Source organism: Rhipicephalus sanguineus, chromosome 4 (genome assembly GCF_013339695.2).
Source record: "Rhipicephalus sanguineus isolate Rsan-2018 chromosome 4, BIME_Rsan_1.4, whole genome shotgun sequence".
Classification (NCBI taxonomy): domain Eukaryota; kingdom Metazoa; phylum Arthropoda; class Arachnida; order Ixodida; family Ixodidae; genus Rhipicephalus; species Rhipicephalus sanguineus.
Window position 1 is genome coordinate 144,652,660 of NC_051179.1, and position 21,873 is coordinate 144,674,532.

A 21,873-nucleotide genomic window follows, 5' to 3' on the forward strand; every position below is an offset into this window, starting at 1 on the left:
ATAAACGAGATGTAAACATGCCAAATGTAGGCGATGAAACATTTTTTCCGCTCTCTTTTTCAATGTTTATTTGAAATAAAGGCACAGCTTTAGCATTTTGGGGCCTTATTTCGGCCTTCATTACAGTCAGGCGTCAGTAGCTTTTATTTCCTAGCATGTGCAGATATTTTTCCACCAGCTGAATGCCGTGCTTTAACCTGGGCGTCGTCTGCTACAGGAACTTTCTAGGTGGCGCGCGCGGCAGACGTCGCTACCTTAAAAATTATGGAGGGACCTTACGCAAGACGGGACTGCAGCGCCGCTAGTTCTCGCGACCGCCGTTCGGACCACCCTCCTCCGCTGGCGGAGATACGGAGCTTTGAAACTGAGTTTGTTCTAGTAACGTTGCTCACGAAGTGGCCGAATTACACGACGTCGCCCTGAAAACTGGCCATCGTATCATGTGTCAGTGGGTTCCAGGGCACTGCGGTCTGCAGGGCAATGAGCAAGCCGATGCGGAAGCAAAGATGGCTCATGATAACGCCAGAGTACTATCTACTCCCTTTTCCCGACCGGATACTAACACCGTAGTGTACACACTCCTACGTGATTCCTACGGTAGCACAACACAAATTCCTTGGTGTCATCATCGACCGGAATCTATCGTGGTCTAAACACGTCGCTGCTATGAAGACAAAGCTGAAAAGTTTTGTCCACGTGGTTCGGTTCTTGGCAGGAGCAAGATGGGGTCCGCCGGAGGCTGCTCTCCTACAACTGTACCAATCTTTATTCGTAGGATACTTACGATACAGCATGCCCGTGCTCTCCAACATGAAACCTAGTTGTGTGCGCACGCTAGAAAGCATCCAAGCTCAAGGTTTGCGCACATGCTTGGGACTGCCACGGTGCACATCAACCAATGGTACTATCGCCGAAGCTCGGGCTTGTCCCATGGATGTATATAGGCTCTGCGAGCCCCTTCGAGTCCATCTTCGCTTGCTGACCCGACACAGGCAACATCCCCTATCAGCACTCCCAGTTACCCACCCAGACTGCTGTTATTCTAGAGCTCTATCGCGGCACGAGAACATTATGCCATCAAGATTCTCTCCAACATATATTCCTGTGACACCTCCGTGGGTTCTGCCTAGACCGCTTGTTAGGCTTCAGATACCTGGGATTACGAAGAAGTCCCTGGTACCATCTATCGGCCTAAAGCAACTTACCCTCCTGCACATTTATACAATGTATGGCGGTGCGGCACACGTATACACTGATGGATCTACCACCTCACGTGCTTCCGCCGCAGCCTTTGTCATTCCGCAAATGACCGTCGCTAGAAGTTTCAAGTTGGATCACAAGACCACTTCAACGGCTGCGGAACTTGTTGCTATTCGGGAAGCAATAAGATTCCTTTCCGCAGAGCCCGCTCGAAGATGGACTATATTCTGTGATGCCAAAGCTGCTCTGCAAACCATCGATTGCATCATGATACAAGGCCCGTATTATACCTTATCGATAGAAATTGCTGAGCTTCTTGGCAATGCTATGAAAAATGGACATCATGTAGCATTCCAGTGGATACCTGCTCACTGTGGCGTGATGGGGAATGAAAAGGCTGACGCCGAAGCTAAAACAGCTTTACATAATGCCCCGGAAGTGTGCATTGCGTTTTCGCGAGCAGACACTAACGCATTACTTCGGCAAGTAATGCGCACCTACACTTCGGAGCACTGGAACAAACCAGAACGCCGGCACAAGCGGCTTCATAAATGGGACCCAGAAATGAAGTTTCGTATGCCTCACAAGCTGAAGCGAAATATGACATGCATCATTCACCGCATTCGTCTTGGTGTGGCATTCACAAGACGCTATGCCCACTTGATCGGCTGCAGTGACACAGGTCCCGATTGTGGTCATTGTCGGATACCAGAGACACTTCAACATATATTTTGCGCCTGTCCAGCGTACGCACGAGAACGACAAAAACTGATCTCATCGATTGGGCAGTATCATAGTAGGCCTTTAACCGATGAGGTTGTGTTAGGTCCTTGGCCTGACGTCAGCAGCACAAGTGTGGTCATCGATGCAGTCGTAGCCTTCTTACAAGCCACTGGACTGGATGCACGTCTTTAGATTTGCCCCAGCGTCACGAACTATATTCTCATCTCCCTACCTTACCATCGTCATTCATCACTCTTTCGCTCCCCTGTCCCCCCTCCCCAGTGTAGAGTAGCAGGCCAGAGCAAACTATAGCTCAGGCCGACCTCTCTGCCTTTCTGTAAATAAATTCTCTCTCTCTCTCTCTCCTACGTGAGACTACAGCAGCATATTGGTCTTTACCAAACCATCATCACCGCCGTCTTCACGAACTTGACCCAAATAATAATGTTAAAATCACACCAACCATGAAAAGGTGCATTACAAGCTTATTTCACCGACTACGACTAGGTGTGGCATTCACACGCCGTTACCTACAGCTTATCGGCCGTGCCGACAGTCCCAATTGCGAGATGTGTGGCACTCCTGAGACTATCGAACACCTGCTGTGTGTCTGCCCACAATACCTCACGCAAAGAAATTCAATGGCGGAACAACAAAAGCAACAAGTTTCAGAAAAAGTTCTGTTGGGACCACCACCATGTCATCCGCGCGGTATTCTAAAAGCGCAGAACATGTTTTTGCGTGATACAGAGCTCGACGAGAGACTGTAAATAGTTTTTGGACATTCAAGGACTTCCTTCGTCGCCACTTTTCTCCCTCATCATCATCCACTTTTTCTCTCCCCTCTCTATACTACCACTCTCCTCTTTACTAATGCTGAGTAGCAGGCCAGAACATTGATTCAGGCCGACCTCTCAGCTTTTCTGCCATGATAAACCTTTTCTCTCTTTTGTCACCTCCATTTAGGAAAGCCGGCACTGTTTTTATATCCTCTTGTTAACCTCTCTGCTTCAGCTTCTCTCTCTATCTCTTCAAGTGCTGTTCCGGGGACAACCCAAAGCTACACCTGTACTTATGGAAAGCTCCACTACAAATCTCACTTCACGTGTAAACTTGCAAACAAGAACGCAAAGGCGAACGCAGCACTGTGAAACACGAAATTTGCTTATGCCATATCGCAAATTCTGAACCGAAGAAGACGATGGCGCCTTACCCGTGCAAACAGCGCACGCACCGGACACGAGCCAGCGACCCAAAAGAAGACGTTCGCTTCCATTTTGAGCTGGCTGCAGTTTTGCGACCATTCCGAACCGAAGAGAGATGAAGCCCGGCTACCTCATCGCTGCGTCGATTCAAGTTTTTCTCGCCGGAATGGCTGTTAACGTGAGTTCGCAGGCCGACTGACTTCACGTGGCACGAGTGATTCGAAAATAACCACCGCTGCCGCATTGCGAACTGAATCACATATCGCCGAAAAACTGCGTTTGATAGAGTTCGAGCCAGGTGCGATGACACGTACCCTTAAGCACGGCGCGATCTTTCCATTCTATGGAGCAACTAAACTAAAAGGTCTGCATCTCGGCTACTGCAAAATACCCCAGTACTAGTAGTCTTACTTCACTCCAGGGTCGTTACTGATTAACATGTTACACCACTTCTCTCTTCTTTCAGGTCGACGTGGTTTGAAAGCTTTATACACATAACGCTTGTCTAACTTTTGTGGTGTACCGTGTAACCACTGCTTTTCAATGCTGTTTGTGACTAACATGCAAGCAGTAATTTAGTACAATAGGCAATTGCCAAAGCTTTCTCTTGGTACCGCTAAGCATACGCCAATACAGTGTATTAGTGATGAAAGCAAATTAATAGTACAGCATTTTCATCAGTACACTTGCCGCTCATTGACTTTGGATAGATAGAGGTGTCGAAATTTTCATTTTATTGCGTGCTCAGAATGCGCAACTGAAATAACTGATTCCCAGGAAAAACATGCAGTGCGTTAGCCTATTAGAACCAAGGAGTTAGTTACGAACTCTTAATTTTTTCTAAAGAGTATAAATTTATAGAATACATGCAGAGCACTCGGGTTAACATGGGCATATTAACAGAGCCAACAGAGCCGTTCGTATAACGCATAATCAACGCAATGCCGCACACGTGCATAGCTGACATGTTGATGATGCTTCACACGTGCGCAACAGCAAATTTTATATCACTGTTCATTTCTTTTGCGTTGACCCCGCATATGCATATAAGCTAAAACGCGTTCTTGGGCTAGTTGGTGCATGGGCTGACAAAAATTTGGAGGCACAAAGGAACAAGGACAAGAAATGACAGGACTGGTGCCAAAAATGGCACCAGTCCTGTCATTTCTTGTCCTTGTTCCTTTGTGCCTCCAAATTTTTGTCAGACTATGCATATAAGGTTTCTTCATAACTTTCGAGGACGTGACACGACCAGCATTGCGCATTAACTCGGAGCCAGTTTTTAAATAATGTACTCTTTTGCTGACTAACGTGAATGCCGCCCTACAGACCACGGTAGACAGGAGGCCACGAATACTAAACTTTGCTAGACTTATATAGCACGCTGAGACATAACTAGGCTGAAACCTGTGCAGACTGTTGGCGCCAGCAACCGGTTGGACAGCGCGGTGCTCCTGCTCAAGGCGGAGAACTCGAGCCCGGTGTTCTTCTGCGCCGCCTTCGTGCCCGCCATCAAGGACATTCCCAAGAAGGAAGAAGACGCGGTGAGTGAAAGTGCCTGGTGCCGATGCGGGACATGTGTGTATAATTAGTTAAGCGTCAGCAGGTTGAAATGCGTCGCGTAAAATCTTTCACAATAGATAGCTGAAGGAGGGCAAGGGTCGCAATCAAAATGAGGGTGTTAGTAATCAACGCACGACAAGCAAAGGTCCCGCCGCACGTCTGTGTACAGCACCGCAGACGTGCTGCTGCCAGTATTGAAAAGAATATGCGGGTTTGCGGAATGTACCAGATGAATATGCATTTGTTTGCCGAATCAACGAGAAACTTGTGCTCATTCGTGTCTGGCGTAAGAAGAATCACTATAAAGAATTAAATGTACAAAGAGAAATGACGCATGCTGGTGGCGGTGGGCTTGGAACATAGCATCCCGTCCTCCGAAACCGAGTGTTTGACCCACTGAACTGAACACCCACGCTTGCAGAGGATGAGTATACACGACGGTGGACTGAAAAGTTTCTTGCTTTGCAAAGAAATAATCAAGTCAGAGTTGTGTAAGTAGACATGCATTAAACATATTCACCCCTCATACTGATGCACTACTTACATCGTTGCTTTAGTTTTTTAGTCGACGTAAAAAAATCGTGATGGGTCGTCAAACCAGCTTTCAGCAAGGTTCCTGAGGCGCAACGTGTATGTCGTCAAAATACCGACCGTACACGGGTTTCTAGGGTCGGTCATGGAGTTGTAGGGTCGGTCAAAATACCGACCCTGCAAGTTAAAAACGGATGAAGCACCTAGGTCATGTCAATTGAAGGGAGGATGGTGGACCCACTGGAAACCCAGGTTCTTTCATTTTGAAACCACAACTTTGGAACAGTATGCTAAGGTGCATTGTCCCACTGCAAAATGATCATTTGGTCATGATTACCCAGAGTACCGTTTTGATTGCCTCATTGATTTCGTCGATGAGGCTCACGGACTACAATCTGGTTATACTGCAGCCCTGTGACAGGTAATCTGCCAGAATAACACCGTCATTGTCCCGGACAATGTGGGCCGATTTTTGGGTGCGGAACATAGTCGGTCGTGGAGGCCTCAGTCATTCGTTTGCTCCTTGCTTTCGGATTCTTTAATGAGGAGCCAGGATTCATCGTCGGTTACTAACTTATTTACAAATTCTTTTGTATCATCAAAATGACCCTAAGCAGCTCTGGATATCTGAACTAGTGCCCCTTTCTGTTCGCTCTGCAAGTATTTCGGCACACGCTACGCTAAAAGCTTGCGCATGTGTAGGGTATGTCCAGTATTCCTGGCGGATATCAGCCCATCCTAAAGAATCTGCTTATGGGCAGCATCGCTTGTTGCCTGATCTGTTGAGACTGTGGGGTGCCCACACGGGGTTCATCTTTAGTGGCTAAATGTCCTGTCGTGAAAGGAGAAACTCAGGTTTTTAACAGTGCTGTAGGAACGACACTCCTCCACAACTGTTTGCAACACCTCAGTTTGAATATAATTCCCAGAATTTCCCTGGAGATGTAAAAACTTCATGACGCGCCCCGTAACTTCACAGGCATGAAACTCGCTTGTGCTTCTCCCATCTCAAGTTCAATCTCAGATTCAAAAATACTTCTGAAAACAAGACGCACCTAATACTTGCACAGTTCCTTAACGAGATATGAGTATGCTATGTGGTACCACGTTGATGGTTTCATTGTAAATGCAAGGTGGCAAAGCCAGGGACTTTTCGGCACCCCCGCGCATATATGCACGATATGAGAGGTATGAATGCGTTGTACCAGCGCTACAAGACAAATGTAAAAGACGAGCACTTTCTAAGACATATTGCGTGATGGTGGAAGAAAAGCCCTCTTTAGAACAACATGTCGGGTGCACCTGTAGCATGGTACACATCGGGAAAATTTTCACTTTGCGAAGGTGCAATGCTACAGGCGCTTCGCTAGCCGCGGGACGTGCCGGTGGGCAGTTCGAGACGCTGACGAACTCTAGGAAGATCAGAGACGACGTGTCATCTGACGTGGCCACGACGATTCGCTCTGGCAGCGCGCTGCCGGAGCTGAGCGAGGAGGCCACACGTCCAGCAGCAACGTTCTACGCAAGGCCGGAACGTTGAGCGCGCGCCGGAAATATGAGCGCATGGTACTGGGTGTCGTCGGTAACAAAGAGCGTACGCTCGCTTCAGCACATCATCATACGACGACGAAATACTTCATACTAAACGCTTAGCACACTTCGTAGTAAACGCGATTAGTACTAAACAGTTATTTATTTATTTATTTATTTATTTATTATTTATTTATTATTTATTTATTTATTTATTTACCCTCAGGGCCAAGTGGCATTACAGAGGAGGGTGGGTTAGAGAAAATTCATTGAACAAAAAACAAAAAGCAGTGAATACAGTAGGATCATACAACTGAAACTGGTATATTACAGTGTTAGCTAATACATACGGCACTAATACATCACCGAACATAATTATACATTGTTAGCTAATACAACAACAATAAAAAAGCCTAATCATACAATGCTGGCTAATGCAGTACGGAACAAGTGATTATCACTTATGGAAACAATATCACCGGGAAGTCTGTTTCACTCCTTTGATGTACGTACGTGGCAAGAATGAAGTGAAGAAAGTTTTCGTGTTACATGAAGGGATGCCTGCTTTGGGACGGTGATCAATGCGGCGGGATATGTGCTATGGGCGAAGAAGTAGCTGGTCGTGCAGGAATGAATGGTGATATATCTTATGAACAGGGTTAAACGAGAAACTTTTCTACGAGGTGTTAGAGAAGGGAGCGCAAGGGAAGTTTCCATAGTTGTTAGGCTCGCAGTTCTGTTATAGTTAGACAATATAAAACGAACGGACTTATTCTGCACTAGTTCAAGGGAAGTTAATAAATTATCGTAGCTGGGGTCCCACACGGCTGTCGCATATTCTAGCTTGGACCTTATTAGTGTTTTATCAAGCCCGTTTTAAGTCACGTGGAGCATTAGAAAAGTTACGTCGTCAATAACGAAGCATGCGGTTAGCATTGTTAATAATGTATTCAATATGTGGTGACTAGTTTAGATTGGAGGTGATGTGAACTACAAGATATCTGTAAGAGTTAACAGAATCGAGAGGAATGTCATTAAGATAGTAAGGAGGCGGGGTTGTGGCAGTTCTGGACACACGCATGATTTTGCATTTTTTAATATTTAGGTCATTAGCCGATTTTCCCACCAGTTAGTTGTAGCGTTAAGGTCAGATTCTAATACACTGACGTCATTATCGTTAGTAATTTCCCGAAAAATAACACAGTCGTCTGCAAAGAGATGAATGGTAGATGATATAACAGATGAGAGGTCATTTATGTAAATGAGAAACAATAAGGGGCCTAAGACGGAGCCTTGCGGAACGCCGGAATGTCTTCGCGAGAAGAAGAATTGTGACCGTTTGCAGTAACAAATTGTGACCTGATAGTGAGAAAACATTCAATCAATTTTAAGAGGTTACCGTCAAGATTTGGTTACTGTAGTTTCTAAAGGATCAGTCTATGGCAAACCTTGTCAAAAGCTTTAGAAAAATCTAAAACAATGCAGTCGGCACGCGATGATTTATCAAGAATTTGATGTAAGTGATGTGTGAAGGATATGAACAGCGTTTCACATGAATATGCTTTGCGAAAGCCATGCTGTGCTGACGTGAAGAATGAATTTAATTCTAAAAAAATGACTAGGTTAGTGAATATGACATGCTGGAGTACTTTACAACAGATACTAGTCAGAGAAATAGGACGATAATTAGTCGAACAGTTTTTATTACCGGATTTATGGAGTGGAACGACTTTCATGATTTTGCATTGACTAGGAACAGTAGAAGTGTCCAGGGACTGTTGAAAAATTCTGGTTAGTGCAATGGAACTGTAAGCGCTAGTATTTTTCAAAAATTCTGTGTTAATACTGTCACGTGGTCGTGATGTCGACGAAGACCGCAGGCGACGTATCCAAGATGAAACTCTTTATTTGGCCGAACTTGTGGCCGAGAAACGGAAAGTTAATTTACAGCAATACACACTGTATGCACTGATGGCGGCGAACAGAGCGTCGACCGTCGATCAACTGACAAGTGGTGAAGTGCGTCGGCATTTATACATGCGACGTCGAATATTCCAGTCTTATCACTGGTGGTCGCGCAAGCTCTCGAATAATCTAGGCTGTTCGCGGTACGCGCGCAATCTTAACAAAACAATCTACAACAATCGCGAAGCTTCTCGAACAATGAGGCGCGGCTTGCGCTGAGCGTTGCTGACAGTCTTTGTGGGCAAAAACCGAATACAGCAAAAGTGATAATAGGAAACGCACGTGGCAATACCATCGTAACCGGCAGAAGAATCATTTTTGAGTGATTCAATGAGTCGTACAATTCCTAGAGGTTCGATGATCACTGATGGCATGGGTGAATAACCCTGTGAAAGCGTGCTAGGTAATTCATTACTGTTATCTACGGAAAAGTTTTTAATGAAATATTCGTTAAGAACAGCAGCGCAATGGGCTTCGCTTATTTCATTACCGGATAAATCAGTAAAGGTGATATTATCGTCGGATGGGGGATTAATGACTCGCCAAAATCTTCTTGCGTTATTTTGTAACATAGACGGCAAAACGTTAGTAAGAAAGTTATCTTTAGCAGATTTAAGTGCAGATATGTAGATGGATGATGCAGCTTTGTAAGCACTGCAGCGCGGGTGGCTAGTAGGTAATGTGCCCCGCCGTTGTGTGTACTTAACCAGGATCACTGAGAATGATCTACGCAGTTCCCTGCACTCTTCCGCGGGACGCTACACCTCCACGGTGCTGTGCGTAAGCGGCGCTCAGTTGATTAGTACTGAACGCTTACGCATCGCTTGGTCGTCCCCATGTTTCTATGCCAACTGCGTAGATACATGCACTCTATATGTGTGCTTATAAAAAATTCAGGAGCGTTCCCATATCGAGGAAATGTGGCAAGCGAAGTTTGGCGTGGGCGCGCCTGACCTACTGCTTTTGTTTGTTTATTTCTTTCTTTCTTTCTCATTGCACAATGCTCACTCATAGCGTAAGAGCTCCGCTTTATTAGATGCTTTTAGCTGAGCGCCGCTTACGCACAGCACCGTGGAGGTGTAGCGTCCCGCGGAAGAGTGCAGGGAACTGCGTAGATCATTTTCAGTGATCCTGGTTAAACGCACTCAACGGCGGGGCACACGCGAAAAAATGAACCGTAGCAATTGCGTATCTTCCGCGCCGAAACTGAAACCGAAACCTGTTTATCGGGAACTACATTGGCGCAGTAACACAGAACAGTATAGCTGCGCCCCGCGTAGCTTTCGCTCCATTGCCACAGAAAGTTGTCCCCGAGTGTACGTTCCGCTGCTCGCACGATCGTTCTGCGCACGCGCGCTACTGTTCCTTCTATGCGTTCTTGTGTAATTCGCGTCACGCGCACCGCAGTTCCTTCTACGCGTTTCTATAAATAGCTAGCATATGCCGGTCTGACCGGAGCGGACCGTAAGCACTCAGCTAAAAATGCCTTTTATAGGTAGCGGCCGTCCCCGGAGCGCTGTTTTCGGGCTGAAGTGGCGTGTCTTACATGTTCTTTCCAGCGTTTGTCAGCCTGTAGAAAGGCCCAAAGAAAGGACCATCACGCGGTCATGGAAACGCGGGTTAGAAATTCAAATTCCTCGAACTCGGAATTTTCCTGAAAAGTGCAATTCCTGATATCGACCTTACGCGTTGTCCAGCGGTTCGTTTTCAGTCAGCCAACACGAAAATTCCAATGAAGCACCATGTGAACTGCTTTCCAGTTGTTTTTTGCATCGAAACCATTCGTTCAGTTCACATTAGGAGAGCGTGGGCGCGTAGCCTACACTCGCAGAAAAGATCGAGTAAAAATGGCGTCTTTTTGTCCCACAACAATAATCGTCATCTATCTAGCGGGCCTTTCCTTGCATTATCGCCGCGTGCCCGGCACTTTTTGGTCACGAACGGCATGTGCGCTATCAGCGTCACATGGCATTCTTGGTAGAAAAGTGGCCAGCGCCGAGTTTTCAAGAAAGGAAACGCAAGCAAGCACATGACGATTATTTTTGTGGTACAAGAATCCCTTTTTACTCGATCTCTTCTGTGAGTGTAATCGTCCGAGGTACTCGCTATCAGACGGGGGTACCTGGGTTGAAACCTCAGCCCAGGGGTGCTATGCAGGATGGCCCGAGCTTCTCGGGCACACGAGTTTGCTCCGAGCTCGTATTACGGTGGTCATGACAGGAAGACGGTGCGGAGCACGCCATAGCAGCGTTGATAAAAACGGCTACAAGAACGAGCATGGCGTCACATACGCATGTGCGGCATTTGCCGCGATTTTCAAAGGAACACCGCGTGCGAACGCGTGAGCGCCGCCACTCAGTCAACATTTTGACAGTGTAGTGACGTCAGCGTGATTGTCGCGCTATCTTTTTGCCAACTGTTCATCGCGCCTCCCATGGGCGTGTTCGTGGGCGTTTGTCCTCTTTCGGGGAATTCTTTCGTTCCACCTGCAGCATGGAAATTTCCACTCTCGAAGGCAACAAGGGTGCACACGCAGCACTCTGGTGCAGCTCGTTTCGCTTCTCTGGAATATTGCAGACAAATAAATGGACAGGTTACTGCTATACTTACATTACTTCTCTGAAGATTTTTCTGTAGTAACAAATCGGTAGAAACAATGTCTCGACGAACAAGTAAATAATGACATTTCTGTCCGCAAATCCCACCAGGGGCGCTCGCTTCGTGGCTGTGAGTGGTACATCGTGAGCGCGGTGAAGTTGAATGCGAGACATCGTAGCCACGTGATGATATGACCTTTAGTTCTTCGTGCGTGTGTGCATAGTCTGTGCGATTAAGCTGATAGATTAATCGTGCCGGTCGCTGGCGTTGCGTCGTGAGCACTGCTCCTCCGCAAGAGCAAACGCGATGGGCGGACCCGATCTTTGCCGTGGGTGTCTGTCAATCAAACTGATTGACGTGCGAACTCGGGCACAAACTCGTTGATTCTGAAAAGGCCCCAGTTCAACTCGGGACTGTCATAGTGCCAGTGTGCTTGTCAAGTGTTTCATGCAGTGGACGGTACTCAGCAGCTTCTTTGCATATAAAATAATTTGGTCAGCTTGCACTACTTGTACAAGCTGCGGCCATCGGAGGAGCTTGTGGTCACCTAGCTTCTTCGAGCTTATTACGTGTCTCGTCTACTAAGTATGCTTGGTCTGCTTCAGAGTAATGAGCTCGGTATCAATATTTGTGCTATTGATTAGCTAGGCCTTAATTAACATGGCAGTGAATAGCCATGTCTTAAATCGTAATGTTTTAATTAACACAGCATTAATAATCAGACTTCATTATGAAGGTCCTCATTAGCACGAACGTACCTAACATAATGCTAATTAGAGTAATTATAATTACCATGTACTTGGCATGTTCTTAACTAGCTTGGTTTGAATTAGCGTGCTCCTAATTAACGTAGTGCTAATTAGCATGACCCTAATTAGCTCGGTATTAACTAAGATTATACTGAATAGTCCTGTATTAATTGTTAATGTTTTAATTACACGACATTAATAACTCAGGTTTAATTCGCAAGGTCCTGAATAGTACAGAGGTAATTACCATAATCATAATCTGCACTATAATTATTACCATGATCTCGGTATTATCTTGGTTTTATTTACACGCTCCTAATTAGCGTCGTGTTAATAAGAATAGTCTTAATTAGTTTGTTCTTAGCTTTACACTGTTGATTGGCATGGTCTTAGTAAGACGTGGCTTAATTAGCTCGGCCTTAGCATGATTTGGCTTAATCAGCTTCGTCATAGCATATCCTGACTTAGCTAGGTATACCACTCAGCCAATTAGCTTATCACCCGGCCGCACCTGCTCGGGGAGCGAGCAGACGATTAATAAAAGGACGAGGAGGGCGCGCGGCGGCCGAACAACGCGCTAGAATGTAGAGGCCGACCATGGTGATTATACACGTGGCCTCGACGATTAGCTCTAGCCGCGGTGTTGTAAGGCGCTCGGTCGGAACTAATCTCGGAGGCCACGGTGCTGATTATTCTGAAGGATGCTTAGTGCAGACATTAAACGCTTGAAAATGGATTCAAACGCCCCGCGAAAACATAAAAATATAGTTAGTCGAACTTTCTGTGACTTTTCTTGCATGGGTGCACTTCTGCACTCCGTGAAACGACAAACAAATGAAAGAAGGTGCCTCTAGTTTGACGACACCACCCAACCTTCTCGACCGCCCTTGACGTGACGCCGCATTCCATCGTAACCAATGGAACAGAGCGCGCGCTGAGGGATGTATTTCACCTTCACGTACTATTAGCTCGTTTAATAGGGGGTGTCGCCAGAGCTCGGAAAGATCCCGAGTTTCGCCAAACTCGGGCCATCCTGCATAGCACCCCAGGAAAGAAAACCTATTCAGTTTTATTTATTTCTTTGGTGCGCGCCAGCTGTTGATGGGGAGGGGTTTTTTTTTTTTTCGTTTTTGTTTAGCACCACCACCATCACCTTCACATGTCGGAATACAAGCTTCGCTTGAATATGTTCGAAATTCATAGTAGTATGGGAAAGCGTTCGCTATTATCGTACGAAATGCACGAAGTTCCAAACTTTCGGGTAGATTACGATTTCACATGGCAAATGAGCACACGAAAGCGAGCAGTGGAATCGGATTACGAAGCCGAAGTGCCTCAACAAGTGGGCTGGTTGCCGACGCTTTTCTCAGCGAAATTACGCATTATAGGACAACCGGGTACCTCAATATCACCAACGCAACAAATACATAATATGAATAGCCATGTTCTTTTAATAGAGCCATCCTCCACATGCCTACGTTTTTCTTTTACTTCCTGGTTTGGTACGTCTACTTGGTGTTTTCTCAACAATAAAGCGCGAACTAGGGTTATATTCTAGTACGCTCTACCATGGGTCTCAAACACGCGGCCCGCGAACCTCTCGCTTGCGGCTCGCACAGGAATGTCTTCGCCGCACATAAGCATGTTCGTGAGCTACACAGGCATGACAGGCATTGTTTTCGTGAGGCACCCCACGTGGTCACCATGTGTTGAAACGTGATCGTGAAATAACTATATATCAGAGTCGGCGTCCAGATGTTAGTCATTTTGAAGATCGGTATATAGACATATGTTGGAATCCTGGCATCAAGTCTCATTCAGAAAGGGCCCGTATATGAGATAGGGGAAAGCTTTTCTTTCACATGGCGACGTATGCTGACAATTTGTACAACCCCCCCCTCCCCCCCCCCCCGCCCTCCCTTCTCGCATCTACCTTTATCACTTCCCGGCCCTTGCGGAACTAAATTTCGGGACTGCGGCCCGCTGTCTGAGGTGAGTTTGAGACCCCTAATATAGACGATAGATGCAAGCGTTCTAGCCTAAGAAACTTCCGCTCACTAATTTACCAATCTGTAACCCCGAAGCGGAAAGCATGAGTTTATGCTTTGTCGAAGTAAAGAGAGCCTCTTCTTGCGCTTTCACTTTTCAGGTAAAAGGAAGGCGCTTAAAATTCAAGGGTACCTCTTATAATGTTGTGTTAGTGCTTAGAACAGCCGCTCTCAGCCATGAATGCTTCAGGGACCTCTTGTAGACCAGTGGAAAGTGATGGTGGACCGCTTGTAGTGAGAGAAAAAAAAAAGCGAGGGTGGGGGTATGTTTCATAAATTAACACAACATGCCACCTGAAATAGGTGCCTTTTATTTCTCCCTGGCAAAGAATGGTCGAACAAAAGTACAACGCCAATTCGATCTCAACAGCTTGTCAATAAGTTGGGCGGCCCGCAGCCACATTCAACCTGTTTCTAGCTATGTTTGCTCTTCAAATATGCAACCCTAGAGAAAGTAAACGCGCGTGCATATGTCGTAGAAAACTGAAACAAAAGCTTTACAACCATCTCATGGAGAAGGCGAAACGTAAGTTAGCTCCGCCGCAATGCAAAAACGTTACGCGGTGAAACATACAAAAAAAAAACAGAAGGGGTCCCGGTCACGGGACATGGTGTGCCTCCAAAACAACAAAAAAAAACAAAAAAAACGTTTCTGTATTGTTTTTGTTTCTTTTTTTGGAGGATAGGTTTCACGGACTCACAAAAATGGCTTCGCGGGCCCCCGGTGTCCGCGATCCAACACTTGTGAACCACTGGCTTAGAAGAATACTTATTTGAAGTACTTGGCGAAACACGGGAAGAAAAGTGTTCAAAATCTGCGGGCTACTCGCCAAGGCTAGTCTTCCCCGCCAGTGCTAGTAGGCTACGTCGGCGGACAAAACCGGAAGCCGTCCCGGGCATGCGTTTGCCAACATTTGGGATGAGCCGTGCTCCCGCAAGGGTTGCCGAGAACAATGCCGTCTCCTTCGACAATAAAGCACTTCTCTCTCGCTGGCGTTGCTTCGTTCCGTGGATTCACTTCTATATCCTGTGTACATCGCGCCAGCGTTGTGAAAGCCAGTGCTCGGAGTTATCAATCGAGATGCGTTTGTGTTTGCCTGCGCGCGCGGACGCCATGCTCGTTAATTCATTCAGTACGCGAACGTTTACTTAAACATAGAGTGACAATAAAACCACATGTTAACTACGATTATAGATATACCTAATCCATTCACTTACGCTGATGTCTTCGTATTGTTCATTTCCTTTTTTGTTTCTCCCGGTTTTAGTTTCACACTGTCCAATTTTTTTTACGTGACCGGTCTTCACTTTATGAGCATTATTCGCTTGCCCTTTTGTAAGTGCCTTAACCATTGCTTTTGTTGTATTATCAGTCACGTTTTATTCGCAATTTAATAGTTGTTGGGGTTTCGTGTACCGAAACCACGATATTATTATAAGGGATGCCGTAGTGGAGGGCTGCGGTTTTTGGACGAACTGGGGCTTTTCAACGTCCACATATATATAAGTACACGAGCCGCTAGCATTTCGCCTCCATCGAAATGCGGTCGACGCGGCCGGGATTCGATCCCAGTACCATCGGCTCAGCAGTCGAGCACTGTAATCACTAGACCGCCGCGGCTGGTCTAGTGATTACAGTGCTCGACTGCTGAGCCGATGGTACTGGGATCGGTTTCAGAATACGGGCCTGAGGCCCGTATTCTGAAACGCTCCTTACCTCAGTGAGGGGGCCTTAACTGCTTGAGGACGCCTTATCACGTATTCTGGAACGCTCCTTACTAAGGTTCCCTCACTGAGGCCCTCCTTGGTGCTCCCTCAAGTTAAGGTAGCTCTAGGGCTACCTTAAGGCCTCCTTACCTTGCTACTTGCACTGAAAGGACGCTTCTCTGCAGTACTTTGTCAGCGACAGTGTGTCCGATTTCTTATTTTGGATCGATGCCTTGCACTTCTGCACAAGCTCGCTCTAATTGTATCCTCGTCGTTGTTGAAAAATTGCTTGGCAGGCGTGTTTTTGAGCGTGCGGCCAAACGATTGTCAACGTTTTTCGTTAAGATTACGCAGCGCGAAGAGGACAAGACATTTTACAGGAATAGAGAAAAAAAGAACAGACTCAAGGAACGCGAAACGGTAGGCCCCCCTCATCGCCCACCGTTCGTGCTGCCGTCTTCCAGGAATGGCAGTTCTTGTTTGGATTAGGCTAACAATGGCATTCTTCACATGCCAAGCGGGCTGCTTCCACAATGAGACAGGTGCGGTCGTCCGGGTAAGAGAAATCACATTGGTCTCAGCGAACACAGGGGTGCAGCCGCATGCGCTACAATGTATGCCCAGAAAACCGTCCTTTTCTGCGCATTATCTCAGCCACTGAGATTAGTAATCCGTCGTGATACAGGCAAGTGACCTGTGCCTGAAAGCTGGCGTCTACTCTGTGGCAGCATGACTATTTTAATGCGTTGTAGAAGCAAGCCCGAACAATAAACCTCTTGACAAGCTTACTGTGCGGAGTTGAGCTTGTACGAGCCTAGTTCATATGTCCAGCAGAATCCTAGAAGGGAATACCACGCGTTATGACGACGGGCGACATTCTTCAAATATTCCGACCATTTGTGACAACTCAGAATGCAACTCCGAGGCACCACACTGTAAGACTACTAAGAAATAGTGCACATATATCTGAATATTATCAGGACTTGGTTTCCTGGGAACCGCTGCTGTAAGATTTCCTCGTTTAGCAAAAAAAAAAAACAGGTCAATCCACGAAGGCGCGATGCACGACCCGATAGACGCGCCCTTGTTTTGAATTTAAACATAATAATTTACTTGGACATAAGTACATTCGAGTCAAATTTGCACCATAGTGAGGAGATTTCACAAGCTTAACTCTGCTCGGTTATGAAAATCAATTTCACCCACGCCTTCAATTCTTTAAACGATCTTTACTACTCGCTCCCACATAAAAGGCCGTTGAAATGCATCAATGAACGCAATGAGCTCCAAGGTTGCTCGACCATCCTGTTTTTGTCTTCTGCAACAGGCGAAAGTTAAGTAAATGGAAAAGGCTGTGCACCCATATCGCGAAAAAGCAGTGTACACATTCATCATTATGCACAAACATTTTTCCTTAATTCTTGCTTGAAAACGGACGTTTAGTGAGTATTTCCCACAAAAGCAGTGTACACGTTATTATTCATCGCTATGCCTAAAAAATATTCCTTATTCTTGCTTGAAAACGGATGTTTAGTCCGTATTTCACACGTACTCTCGATCCCAGACTTGTGAAACACGCGCCTTACCTTACTGAGGCGGCCCTTAGGAAAGGAAGGTTGAAGGAAGCTTTTAGAATACGCTGGCTCCCTCAAGGAGCTCCTTAAGATAAGGAGGCATGAAGGGCTCCTCACGTAAGGTAAGGAAATGGTCTGAGGTAAGGAGCGTTTCAGAATACGGACCTCATTCGCAAGCTGTGCTAGATTTATTTTATATAATATTCCACTTAACTATAACTTAACTATAAGATCACTGTATTCTGCTAGTTAAGCGGGAATAAAAATCAATGTATATTCTTACTGGATGCCCACTCTCACCAACGTGCTCTGCGACCTCCTTTTATATCTTATGAAACATATATGAAAATATTTTGCGAAAGATCTGAAAAGAACCTGAAACTCAAATTAACCAGAAATGAACGAACCTTTCATAGATGTTAGGTGCATTGCTATTGTTATCAGTGCCCTGTCTTTAAGACAAAACTGTAACTTCCCTTTCACTCATCTTGCGCACCATAAAAGCTGAAACGCCTGCAGCGCCGACGTCGGTACTTCTGGTAACGTTAAGGCCTGACCACACGTACGCGTTGCAGCGCGTCAGCGCGTGACGTGTAGACTCGGCGCCGCGCCCTCTCCTTATGAAGGGAAAGGGCGCGCGGCTATACGAAGCTGCGCGCCAGCTCTCTCCATTGGGAGACGGCGCGGCGCCGAGTCTGCGCGCCACGCGCTGCAACGCCTACTCCTGGTCAGGCCTTTACGTTTGCAAGACAATACCTGTCAGGACGCTATGGCATTGTGTTCAACGGCGCTCTGAAATGCCACAACGTGTTTCCCCGTAGGTTATATTGCCGTTCAAGTAGGTTCAGCAGAACGTTAACTCTTGTAATCGCTCGCAACGCTTGGTGTACCGGCTTTCATTTTTCGTGAACCTCTATTTGTGTGCACATGCACAGGAATACCGTCCGTTCCTGAACACGCTCAACGACACAGACTGCGACTACGAACGCCGCGGCTTCGAGGGCAAAGTGGTGCTGCTGGAGCGCTGCGACAACACCTCCAACGACGAGCTCATCCAGCAGGCGAAGAGCGCCAAGGCCCATGGCGTCCTCATTTCCGTCAACGCAAGTCGCGTGGTACGCAATGCTAGCCACAAGTTCGCTTACGCATGGGCTCGATTTTACATTTCGTCTCTAAACTTACACTATGATATTTTCCACATTTGGAAAGGTCTCATCATATAAACCCCAATATATGTCCGAACCAATGTCCATGGTGCGAGTCGCGACCGACGCTGCAGCACGTCACATGGGAATGTCAGAGCAAACCTATGGAGGCACAGTCGCCTCTGATACTCACGATGCCTGGGGGAGGCTTGGGAGGCCGTCCTCGCCCGAACTGAGCTGAAGACCCAAAGGGGTCTCCTGGATCAAGCCGGGCGAGCAGCGGCGGCCACTGGCGTCCTGGAATGGGGAACCCACCCTTGAAATTACCCCTCCTTTTATTTTTATTTATTTTTCTTTCTTCTTCTCATTGATAAACGTTGTATCCTCCTCTTTGGAGGTAGCGTCAACTAGGCGGTCGAGTACAACCCCTCTTTTGATGTGCACGTTGAACATCGAAATGTATTATGAAAACTTGACAGCGCACACAAACGGACACAGAAGGAGCGGGACAGAAACAAGCGCAGGCTTAAAACTTAAAAAGAAATATGTACAAATATGTTTTTGTACATATTTCTTAAAAAGAAATATGTACAAAAACAACACCAGGCGAAAGTGAAATCCATGAGCGAAGGGTCCCTCGTGCGTTTCCTCTGGACGACACTCGATTTCGGTCAACCCTTCCCTCGTGCATTTCTCTCTCCCCTCTTCTATTTTTGTGGTATATATACCTTCCGTGAATAAATCCAAGTTTCACTCTGTGCTTGTTTGCGCCCCGCTCCTTCTGTCTCCCCTTTGTTTGCGCTGCCAAGTTTCCATAATGAATTTATACCAACCAGCCCGCCTATCAACCCTTCTACAACACTGAAACTCCCTGATTAAACAGGCTCAGAGCAGATCTGAATACAATGTCTAAAAATAGAACAGAATTCCAACTACTGCAGAAAGAGAATCTTTTGTTACCTTTAGTATGTCTTCACTTGTGATCAATTACAATGACACTAAACGCGCATTCATACCGTCGATGACGGCATCGCTATCATCACATCGCTGACCAGCTGACGGCGCATGCGCAGATTACACCTGGAGGGTCAGTCTTTAGGGTTGCGGAGCTAGCGTGGCTGCAAAAATTGTAATCGCAAAAAAGACCCACCGCCAACGCTTCCCTCAATCGTCTCTATTCTACTAATATATTTTTTTCGTGTAAGTATGCTCCACGACTATAAAGGAATATTAGAATTGGCTCAGGTTTAACTGTTGTAAATTTAGCGATCAAGAGCGAAATCTATGTTTGGCTTGGTTTTGCAAAGACTATCTACAAACGCAGCGGCTGCAATTGCTTCGACGTTGGCACGCTTCCGCGCTTGGTAAGCTTCTCCAGAATTAGATAATCCAGCCTCCCTTTGCTCCAGTGTTTCGGCGGGCAGCTTTGCCTTGGCTCGAGACTTTGCAGCCTGTCGTGTAGCTATAACTAAATACGAGCTTCTCCCCAATCCATCTTATTCTTTCGAGTAGTGCTGTCCCAGCTGGCGTACCGCTGTCAGTGCAGAAGGGAGTGGCAGGTCGTTGCACTGCCTCGTCGTGGTTGCTGCCACTTCCCAAGTGTTGAGACCAGTCCTTTCTTAGCCAACAACTTGACTTTATGGAAAACATATGCAAGGTTACACGGCCGTTATTTGCATTGGGACTTCTGCTACATAACTCGGCAGAGCCGAAAGTACATAGCACCGCTCCTGCGACAAGAACCCCCGTGGGGAGCCGGGAGCCAGACACTAATACATTGATTGCTCCTTCCCGTTCTCCCCACGGCATATCAAGAATACTCAGTAGCCTGGTTGGGCCGACTGTAATATCGTCTGCCGATGGTCTCCCCTCTCTCCCTTTCCGCAGTCTTTAAGCCACCTGCGTGAGAGAGACGAGGCAAACGGATGACAAATGACATTCCCCAAAGTATACACTGTCACACTACACAATAGTGGCGCCGCCCAGCTCCCTCGATCATGTTCACCCGTCTTTCCGGTAAACGAGCGGGCCCATCGCGACCAGGCCATTGCGGCATACCTTCTCACGCGATCTGTGGACACCTGCGCATGTTTGCCTGCCGTCGACTAGCTGGTTCCCACCAGATAGCCACTCAGTCACTTCTCAACTTCCTCTTCCAGCGTCGCCGCACAGGTGTCAGATGCCTGCCGCTGATGCTGACGACCGGGCGCGAAACAATGCCCTGACGCGCTTTCTGGGGTAAAGATGTCGTCAACCTCCTTGTCAGAGCACCAGACTTTACACTATATCCACTGGATGAGTGGATTCAGCCTGTCGCTTGCGCTGAAGCGCATGCACAGACGGGCAAGCCGAGGCGCCACCTATGGCGAGGCTGAGCGACCAAGCGCCTTCGAAGCAGGCGTTAATTAAACCTTCGCAAAGTCTCGTCAAGCAGCTACTTGCTCCAATGTAAAAGCCACACGTAAGATCGGTGACAACGAAAGTGTCATGATCATATAAAAACTTCGAGCGCAAATATACAGAAGCAGGACGAAGAGGGTACACACGCCACAAGCGCTTGGGGTGAGCGGTGAGTGCCTGTGGTGTGTGTTTACCTTCTTCGTCGTGCGTCTGTCTGTCTGCGATCTACGTTTTTGTATGAATAAGTAGTGCCAACAAGCCCGGCTAGCCATCCTGTCACAAAACTGTCATACGCCGTGTCCATTGTAGTTCAGTGACACGTGTTATCATCACGTGATGTCCCATTTGACGTGCTTCGATGCTACCTACCTTTTATTATAGATGCATCCAATTGTGTTTAACGCTTTTTTCAGCCCTTTCACTTCATAGCTCTGCTAAACACAGAGAAGGCTTTAACGCGAATGCTGCAGTCCTGATCAACGTCCTCACCTTTTTTTCTTTTCTTGGGAAAATTAGGAGAGCTTAACTTGGAATCTGCCATTATTGCGCTATAATCAGCTGCTTACTAAATCGCCATTAAGCCGCTCATACGATTCTAAGAATTGGGAAAGGTACCGCGTGATAATTTTATCCGCCTTCCCCGACAGGTTGAAGAATCGAAGACCAGCATCAAGAAGCTCGACATAGCCGTCGGTTTTGTCATCAATGACACCGCGCACAAGATCGCGGTAAGTCGGTTGGCGGCAGTGGGTGTCAACGAAAATGATTCACTATCAGAATTACACAGACATGGTGCCGCTTACTGTAAAGTGAAGGCCATAATAGTGCGACAGCCAAAACGAAATTCAAGTGGTTTTCACAAACGCGGATGTTTTCTTGGTTTATTTTTTTTTCTGCTTAGATTGCAGAGTGTTTATTAGTAATCATTTATTTCT

General features: G+C 46.7%; 1 long non-coding RNA gene across 1 annotated transcript; it reads left to right on the forward strand.

Moving 5' to 3' along the window:
• The first annotated feature begins 4,547 nt into the window (after positions 1-4,547).
• Positions 4,548-21,666, forward strand: LOC125758411 (uncharacterized). Its single transcript, XR_007416031.1, has 3 exons — positions 4,548-4,672; positions 18,329-18,508; positions 21,586-21,666. It is a non-coding gene; the product is annotated as an uncharacterized LOC125758411 (long non-coding RNA).
• The last annotated feature ends 207 nt before the right edge of the window (positions 21,667-21,873 follow it).